Below are 10,194 nucleotides of genomic sequence, written 5' to 3'. Positions count from 1 at the left end.
AACATCAAACATAAATTTCATTAAAAGTAAACAAAATCCAACATGAGCATTCATAAGCATAAAAGTAAAATTGACAAGAGAACTAAGAAGAATAGAGTAATAGAACAAGAAATTGTAAAGGAAATAAGATGAGAACATGGAATTAAACATGAATCTATGAGAGATTAACCTAATTCTAGAGAGAAGAGGGAGCTTCTCTCTCTAGAAACTAACCTACATGATGCTAAGCTACAAACAATTGCTCCCCCTTTGCCCAAGCTTGAAATCTACATGAAATAGCATTGGAAATGAGTTGGGTTGGGCCCAAAATGCTCTAGAATTCACTGGCCACGATTTCACTTTAGTGAACCACGTGCTCAATCGGCGCGCATGCGTACATTTTGCGTACGCATCCCTTAGACACGAAGCAACTATGATAAATTTTATATCATTTTGAAACCCTGGATGTTAGCTTTCCAACGCAACTAGAACCGCCTCATTTGGAACTCTGTAGCTCAAGTTATGGTCATTTGAGTGCAAAGAGGTCAGGCTTGACAACTTTACGGTTCCTTCATTTCTTCATGAGTTCTCCCACTTTGCATGCTTTTCTCCTCACTTCTTCCATCTAATACTTGCCTTATGAACCTGAATCACTCAACAAACATATAATTAAAGTGAATTAAAATCATAATTTTAGGGCCTAAAAAGCATGTTTTCACATTTAAGCACAATTCAAGGGAGAATTACAAAACCATGCTATTTCATTGAATAAATGTGAGAAAATGTGATAAAATCCCCCAAAATCATGTCCTCATGCTAAAATCAAGAAAGAAGCAAAGGGGTATCAACATTTATTCAATGCAACTAACTAAATGCAACCTATCTATATGAAATCTATCTAAATGAATGCAATTGCTTGGTCAAAATAAGTCAACTTCCAAGAATATACATACAAGTACTAGGGCTAAAGCAGTTGTAGTCAAATCATCCCATAATTGAATTGAATTATCGAAAGATTTTATAAACTTGCAAGAAAAGATGATCATGGGTGGAAACATGTAATTGAGCGATCAAACCCTCACCGGATGTGTATGAGCGATCGAACCCTCAACAATTACTTTATGCATGCATACAAATATCATGAGGGCTTCCCATAGGTTGTAATGGGGCTAGGGTCAAGGTAGGATGCATATGGTCAAGTGAGCTTGAAATTTGAATCTTTGATTAACTTAAACTTCCCACCTAACATATGACGACCTATACAATTCTAAACAAATCTAACTACCCATTCTTCACTTTTCACACACTCATGCATTATCTTTTGATCACCACACATATGCATTGATTATTATTGAACTTTGAACCTTGGGGCATTTTGTCCCCTTTTTATTGTAATTCTTTTTCTTTCTTTTTCTATTTTTTTTCTTTTGATATATTTATTTTTTATTTTATATTATTTTTTTTCTTTTTACAATAAAGTATATACAAAAGTATCAATGCATATGGTTTTACATTTAATGCATGAGTATATACCCAATTTCCCAAAATATTGACAAAAATACAGAAATACACTTTCATCCCAACCAATGTTTCCAACTCTCCCAAACTTGAATGATAAGTACTCTCACTAGCCTAAGCTAATCAAAGATCCAAACAAAGGACATTTATTGCTTTTCACTTAGGCTTATAATGTGCTACAATTAAGAACAAATGGGTTAAGCATATGCTCAAAATTGGCTAACAATGGAAGATAAAAGGTAGTCTATTTGGGTAAGTGAGCTAATGAAACAATGGCCTCAATCATATAAGTGCATATATGCATAAAATAATGGACATATAGAATTAAACAAATCAAAGATCACAATTATAGGAAGAGAATATTTCACACAAGAATGAAAATAAGTGGTTATGTATGATGTAACCACACAATTAGGCTCAAATCTCACATGCTTGTGTTCTTAGCTCAAGAACATGATCCACAAAATATATAATTCAAGCATGTTCTAAAACAAATTTTATCAATTGGGGTGCCCTATAGATAAAATTCTTGGAAAATATCATGATTTTGACTAAGTTTAATATATACATATTCAAAACAAGAAAATGCAACTAAAAATCCTAAAATGAAATGCAAAAGTGTTGGGATTAGAAACTTGTTACCCAAAAATGCCGAGTGGTCGGACGACCTCCCCACACTTAAAAGTTTGCACCGTCCTCGGTGCACTCAAAGATAAGCAAGGGGTACGGCGACTTTCTGAGTTGCTACCTTTAGTTGGTAGATCAATTGGTTACTGCGTGTTCTACTCCCGCTTCCATTTTTGCTTGTGATGATTTATCCTGAACAATAGAAAACAGGATAGTAAGAAAAGTGAATGTTCAAGCAAGGAAGCGTAAATTGTTGGAATGAGGTAAATCACTAGAATTGAGTGAGTGAATTAATGTGACATTGATGAAAAATAGGTGTGTGGGTCCTAACTTGCATGCGGTTTTAGAACTCACACCCTAGTATTTAAAAAAACATGTCACAGTTATACAAGGGGGTATGCACTTCACTCATTCTAGTGTGCTTGAAGTACTTCAAAAGACTTGTAGGGTAAGTCAACCAAACAAGTAGTAAAGAAGCATAAAAGCATTCAAGCAAATAATCAAGCAATTGTAAAATTGGACAGTGCATGGACATTGATTGATGTGTAAGTAAATTTAGTGAACAAAATGGTATACAAAGCTCACACATCAAACAATGACGCATATTGAAGTTGTTGCAACACCTAAGTGACATAGAGGTGAAACACATGGATGCTATGGAACTTAGGGAAAAAATATAGAGGTGGAAATCAATCACATAGCAAGCATGGTCCACAAACCTTTACAAAGCTAAAAAATATGTCACTAGGTAAGCTTTCGATCTAATTTCACAATTCTACAATCTCAATGCATGAAATAAATGACGTGAATAAGGATAAATCATAAACAAGCATCACCTATAAAAATGCAATGATAATGTACAATTGCCTAACAATGGACGATGAATGCATGGTGGCCAAAACATGCAATTCAAAAGAGTTTAGAAGCATAAAGGCAATGTAACATCCACTTGGTGTTCACAAATGTTAAGCATGGAAAGTTCTAAAACAAGTAACCAAATATAACCTCAACAAAGAAATCCAACAATGACAATTAACAACAATGATGTTAAGATAACATCCTATTAATAATGAGCAGCAATAAACAGTAGACAAGATTAGTAATCCAACACTTATAATGGAAAACAAAAATTAAACTAACTTACTAACTAAAAGAAGTGGTGTTACATGATATTTGGTAGTGTTATATGATGTTTGAAGGGTGGAAAGAAAAGAAGAGAAGAGAGAGGAAGGGAAGAAACGGAAAGAAGAGAAGAAAAGAAGGTGAGTGAAACAGGACAATCCACGCGTGCGCGTCATATGCGCGTAAGTGTGGATTGATGAAATGGCAGCGACGCGTACGCGCAAGGTACGCGTGAGCGTGCCCTGGGGCACAAAGTTGGCATACTTCAGGCACAACTCTCGGGTAAATGTATGGGAAGTGGAAAAATTCAATCCACGCGTACGCGTAAACGACGCGTCCGCGTGGATGGTTGAAAATGATTGAGGCGCGCGTACGCGTGGAGTGCGCGTGCGTGTGGATGGTGCTCTATTTTTCAAAATTTTTCATATTTTTGCACCAAATCAAGCATTCCAAACCTCCAAACAACTACCAAAATATCATAAAACCTTATTTAACCTACTAGACTCCCAAATAAACTAAACTAACTAAACAAAACATGAATTCAAACTAATTTACCATATATACAAAAGAGAAAAAGGGAAAGATGTTACCATGGTGGGGTGTCTCCCACCTAGCACTTTTGTTTATTGTCCTTAAGTTGGACTTATGGGGAGCTCCTTGATGAGCAGATAATTTATACGCTTTTTGGCATTGTTTTTAGTATGTTTTTAGTATGATTTGGTTAGTTTTTAGTATATTTTTATTAGTTTTTAGTTAAAATTCACTTTTCTGGACTTTACTATAAGTTTGTGTGTTTTTCTGTGATTTCAGGTATTTTCTGGCTGAAATTGAGGGACCTGAGCAAAAATCTGATTTAGAGACTGAAAAGGACTGCAGATGCTGTTGGATTCTGACCTCCCTACACTCAAAGTGGATTTTCTGGAGCTACAGAAGCCCAATTGGCGCGATCTCAACGGCGTTGGAAAGTAGACATCCTGGGCTTTCCAGAAATATATGATAGTCCGTACTTTGCCCAAGATTTGATGGCCCAATCCGGCGTTCAAAGTCACCCTCAGAAATTCCAGCGTTAAACGCCGGAACTGGCACCTAAATGGGAGTTAAACGCCCAAACTGGCATAAAAGCTGGCGTTTAACTCCAAGAAGAGTCTCTACACGAAAATGCTTCATTGCTCAGCCCAAGCACACACCAAGTGGGCCCGAAAGTGGATTTTTATGTCATTTACTCATCTCTGTACACCCTAGGCTACTAGTTTCTTATAAATAGGACCTCTTACTATTGTATTTTCATCTTTGGATTATTTTTAGATCCTTTGATCATCTTTGGACATCTAGTTCTTAGATCATTGGGAGGCTGGCCATTCGGCCATGCCTAGACCTTGTTCTTATGTATTTTCAACGGTGGAGTTTCTACACACCATAGATTAAGGTGTGGAGCTCTGCTGTACCTCGAGTATTAATGCAATTACTATTATTCTTCTATTCAATTCCGCTTGTTCTTTGTCCAAGATATCACTTGTTCTTCAACTTGATGAATGTGATGATCCGTGACACTCATCATCATTCTCACCTATGAACAAGGTGACTGACAACCACTTTTGTTCTACAAGCAATCAAGGCTCTAGTGAATATCTCTTGGATTCCTGATACACGATGCATGGTTGATCGCCTGACAACCGAGTGCTCGCCTGACAAACGAGCTAGCCATTCCGTGAGATCAGAGTCTTCGTGGTATAGGCAAGAACTGATGGCGGCATTCAAGAGAATCCGGAAGGTCTAACCTTGTCTGTGGTATTCTGAGTAGGATTCAATGATTGAATGACTGTGACGTGCTTCAAACTCCTAGCAGGCGGGGCGTTAGTGACAGACGCAAAAGAATCACTGGATTCTATTCCGGTCTGACCGAGAACCGACAGCTGATTAGCCATATGCTGTGACAGAGCATAGGAACATTTTCACTGAGAGGATGGGAGGTAGCCACTGACAACGGTGAAACCCTACATAAGCTTGCCATGGAAAGGAGTAAGAAGGATTGGATGAAGACAGTAGGAAAGCAGAGAGACGGAAGGGAAGGCATCTTCATACGCTTATCTGAAGTTCCTGCCAATGAATTACATAAGTACCTCTATCTTTATCTTTATGCTTTATTCGTATACCACTATACCCATTTGAGTCTGCCTGACTAAGATTTACAAGGTGACCATAGCTTGCTTCATACCAACAATCTCCGTGGGATCGACCCTTACTCGCGTAAGGTTTTTTACTTGGACGACCCAGTGCACTTGCTGGTCAGTTGTGCAAAGTTGTGTAGTGATCACAATTTCGCGCACCAAGTTTTTGGCGCCGTTGCCGGGGATTGTTTTGTGTATGGACAACTGACGGTTCATCTTGTTGCTTAGATTAGGTATTTTTTTTTCAGAGTTCTTAAGAATGAATTCTAGTGTTTCAAGGTGATGTTTTCTTATCATCACCAAAGCTGATTGATCATCATCAATTTAGCTCTTGAATGCAATGTCCTGCTGAAGCTTAGCTAGCTATGTCTAATTCCTTTAGACTAAAGCTTTAGACTAACATTGCATGATTCCTGGAATTCTCATTAAGAATTTTGATACCTTTATTTTCTTCTTCCACTTAATTTTCAAAAAATCCAAAAAAAATTACAAAATCATAAAAGCCAAAAATATTTCTTGTTTAAGTTTAGTGTCTCATTTTAAGTTTGGTGTCAATTGCATGTTTCTGTTCTTCTTGCATTTTTCGAATTTATGCATGTGTCCTCATTAATCTTCGAGTTGTTCTTGATGATTTCCTTGCTCTGATCTTTAAATTCTCTTGACTTGAGTGTTTTGTTGTTTCTCATATGCATTCTCACTTTGTTAGTGTCAGTAGTATACAAACTGCTAAGTTTGGTGTCTTGCATGCATTGTTATTTGATTTTAGTTGCATTTTGATTATTAAAAATCCAAAAATATTTCTAATTTGTGTCTTCTCAAGTCAATAATACAGAGAATTGAAGATTCAGAACATACAGTAGAGGAATTGCACAGAAAAAGCTGGGCGTTCAAAACGCCCAGTGAAGAAGGACAGACTAGCGTTTAAACGCCAGCCAGGGTACCTGGTTGGGCGTTTAACGCCCAAAAGGGTATAGTTTTGGGCGTTAAACGCCAGAATGTGCACCATTCTGGGCGTTTAACGCCAGGATGGCACAAGGGGGAAGATTTTGTTTTCAAATCAATTTTTTTTCAAGTTTTCAAAGTTTTTCAAAATCAAATCTTTTTCAAATCATATCTTTTCAATCAAATGTTTTCAAAATCAATTTCTTTCCTTTTTCAAAGATACTTGTTAACAATTAATGATTTGATTGAACATTTCAAGTATGTTGCCTTTTCTGTTGAGAAAGGTTTAATGTTTGAATCATATCTTTTCTTGTTAGGCAAGTCATTAATTTTTTTCAAATTTTTTTTTAAAATTGTTTTCAAATCATATTTTCTCAATCACATCTTTTTAAAACCAATCATATCTTCTTAACCTCATCTTTTTCAAAATAGTTTTTAATCAAATCTTTTTGACTTATAATTTCAAAATCTTTTTCAAAAATCACTTGATTTCTTTCCCACTCTTATTTTCGAAAACTAATTAGTGTTTTTCAAAATATTTCACTTGATTTTCGAATATTACTTCCCTTCTTTTCACATCCTTCTATTTATGGACTAACACTATTCCTTAATGCAAAATTCGAACTCCATCTTCTTTGATAAGTTCGAATTTTCTACCTCTGTCTTCTATTTTTCTTTTCCTCTGACACCTCAAGGAATCTCTATACTGTGACATAGAGGATTCCACATTTTCTTGTTTTCTTCTCTTTCATATGAGCAGGAGCAGAGACAAAGGCATTCTTGTTGAAGCTGACCCTGAACCTGAAAGGACCTTGAAGCGAAAGCTAAGAGAAGCTAAGGCACAATTCTCCATAGAGGACCTAACAGAAATCTTCAAAGAAGAAGAACCCATGGCAGCCGAAAACAACAACAATGCAAACAATGCAAGGAAGGTGCTGGGTGACTTTACTGCACCTACTCCCGACTTCTATGGGAGAAGCATCTCTATCCCTGCCATTGGAGCAAACAACTTTGAGCTTAAGCCTCAATTAGTTTCTCTAATGCAACAGAATTGCAAGTTTCATGGACTTCCATTGGAAGATCCTCATCAGTTTTTAGCTGAATTCTTGCAAATCTGTGACACTGTCAAGACTAATGGGGTAGACCCTGAGGTCTACAGACTTATGCTATTCCCTTTTGCTGTAAGAGACAGAGCTAGGACATGGTTGGACTCACAACCTAAAGAAAGCCTGGACTCATGGGAAAAGCTAGTCAATGCCTTTTTGGCAAAGTTCTTTCCACCTCAAAAATTGAGTAAGCTTAGAGTGGAAGTCCAAACCTTCAGACAAAAGGATGGAGAATCCCTCTATGAAGCTTGGGAAAGATACAAACAATTGATCAGAAAATGTCCTTCTGACATGCTTTCTGAATGGAGCATCATAGGTATTTTCTATGATGGTCTCTCTGAACTATCCAAGATGTCTTTGGATAGCTCTGCTGGAGGATCTCTTCATTTGAAGAAGACGCCTACAGAAGCTCAAGAGCTAATTGAAATGGTTGCAAATAACCAATTCATGTACACTTCTGAAAGGAATCCTGTGAACAATGGGACCAATCAGAAGAAAGGAGTTCTTGAGATTGATACTCTGAATGCCATTTTGGCTCAGAACAAGATATTGACTCAACAAGTCAATTTGATTTCTCAAAGTCTGTCTGGAATGCAAAGTGCACCAAGCAGTACTAAGGATGCTTCATCTAAAGAAGAAGCCTATGATCCTGAGAACCCTTCAATGGAAGAGGTGAATTACCTAGGAGAACCCTATGGAAACACCTATAATTCTTCATGGAGAAATCACCCAAATTTCTCATGGAAGAATCAAGAAAGACCTCAACAAGGTTTTAACAACAATAATGGTGGAAGAAACAGGTTTAGCAATGGCAAGCCTTTTCCATCATCTTCTCAGCAACACACAGAGAATTCTAAGCAGAACCCCTCTGACTTAGCAACTATGGTCTCTGATCTAATCAAAACCACTCAAAGTTTCATGACTAAAACAAGGTCCTCCATTAGGAATTTGGAGGCACAAGTGGGACAGCTGAGCAAGAAAGTTACTGAACTCCCTCCTAGTACTCTCCCAAGCAACACAGAAGAAAATCAAAAAGGAGAGTGCAAGGCCATCAACATGGCCGAATTTGGAGAGGAAGGAGAGGAAGTGAACGCCACTGAGGAAGACCTCAATGGGCGTGCACTGACCTCCATTGAGTTCCCCAATGAGGAACCATGGGTATCTGAGGCTCAAAATGAGACCATAGAGATTCCATTGGACTTACTTCTGCCTTTCATGAGCTTTGATGAGTATTCTTCCTCTGAAGAGGATGAGTATGTCACTGAAGAGCAAGTTGCTAAATACCTTGGAGCAATCATGAAGCTAAATGACAAGTTATTTGGAAATGAGACTTGGGAGAATGAACCTCCTTTGCTCACCAAAGAACTGGATAACTTGTCTAAGCAGAAATTACCTCAAAAGAGACAAGATCCTGGGAAGTTTTCAATACCTTCTACCATAGGCAACATGACCTTCAAGAAGGCTCTGTGTGACTTAGGGTCAAGTGTAAACCTCATGCCTCTCTCTGTAATGGAGAAGCTAGGGATCTTTGAGGTGCAAGCTGTAAGAATCTCATTAGAGATGGCAGACAACTCAAGAAAACAAGCTCATGGACTTGTAGAGGATGTTTTGGTGAAGATTGAATACCATTACATCCCTGCGGATTTCATAATCCTAGAGACTGGAAAGTGCATGGATGAAACCATCATCCTTGGCAGACCCTTCCTGGCCACAGCAAAGGCTGTGATTGATGTTGATAGAGGAGAGTTGATCATTCAAGTGAATGAAGAATCCTTGGTGTTTAAGGCTCAAGGATATCCCTCTGTCATCATGGAGAGGAAGCATGAAGAGCTTCTCTCAAATCAGAGTCAAACAGAGCCCCCACAGTCAAACTCTAAGTTTGGTGTTGGGAGGCCACAACCAAACTCTAAGTTTGGTGTTGAACCCCCACATTCAAACTCTAAGTTTGGTGTTGGAAGGTTCCAACATTGCTCTGAGAAAATGTGAGGCTCCATGAGAGCCATCTGTCAAGCTACTGACATTAAAGAAGCGCTTGTTGGGAGGCAACCCAATGTTATATTTTATCTATTTTCTTTTGTTATTTTATGTTTTTTGTAGGTTGATGATCATGAGAAGACACAAAATCAATTGAAAAAGCAAAAACAGAATGAAAAACAGGAAGAAAAACAGCACACCCTGGAGGAAGAACCCACTGGCGTTTAAACGCCAGTGAGGCTAGCAGTTGGGCGTTTAACGCCCAGTCTGGCACCATTCTGGGCGTTTAACGCCAGAAAGAGGCACCAGACTGGCGTTAAACGCCAGAAAAGGGCAAGAACCTGGCGTTAAACGCCAGGAATGGGCACCAGCCCGGCGTTTAACGCCAGAAATGGCTCAAAACGTGATTTTGAATGCCATTTGGTGCAGGGATGACTTTTCCTTGACACCTCAGGATCTGTGGACCCCACAGGATCCCCACCTACCCCACCACTCTCTTTCTTCTTCACCCATTCACCAATCACTTCCATACCTCTCCTATATAAACCCTTCTTCACTCCTTCATTTTCACACAACCTAAACACCTCTTCTCCCCCTCTTTGGCCGAACACAAAAGCCATTCCCTTCTTCCTCATTTCTTCTTCTTCTACTCTCTTCTTTCTTCTTTTGCTCGAGGACGAGCAAACCTTTTAAGTTTGGTGTGGTAAAAGCATTGCTTTTTGTTTTTCCATAACCATTTATGGCATCCAAGGCCGGAG

General features: G+C 38.3%; 1 non-coding gene across 1 annotated transcript; it reads right to left on the bottom strand.

Moving 5' to 3' along the window:
• Positions 1 to 7,651: 7,651 nt before the first annotated feature.
• On the bottom strand, positions 7,652 to 7,759 carry LOC130983425 (small nucleolar RNA R71). Its single transcript, XR_009087417.1, has one exon. It is a non-coding gene; the product is annotated as a small nucleolar RNA R71 (small nucleolar RNA).
• Positions 7,760 to 10,194: the final 2,435 nt, after the last annotated feature.

The sequence above is a fragment of the Arachis stenosperma genome, chromosome 5 (genome assembly GCF_014773155.1).
Source record: "Arachis stenosperma cultivar V10309 chromosome 5, arast.V10309.gnm1.PFL2, whole genome shotgun sequence".
Lineage (NCBI taxonomy): Eukaryota > Viridiplantae > Streptophyta > Magnoliopsida > Fabales > Fabaceae > Arachis > Arachis stenosperma.
The sequence above is the reverse complement of the archived record's forward strand: the minus strand, read 5'-3'. Positions and strand labels throughout refer to the sequence as shown.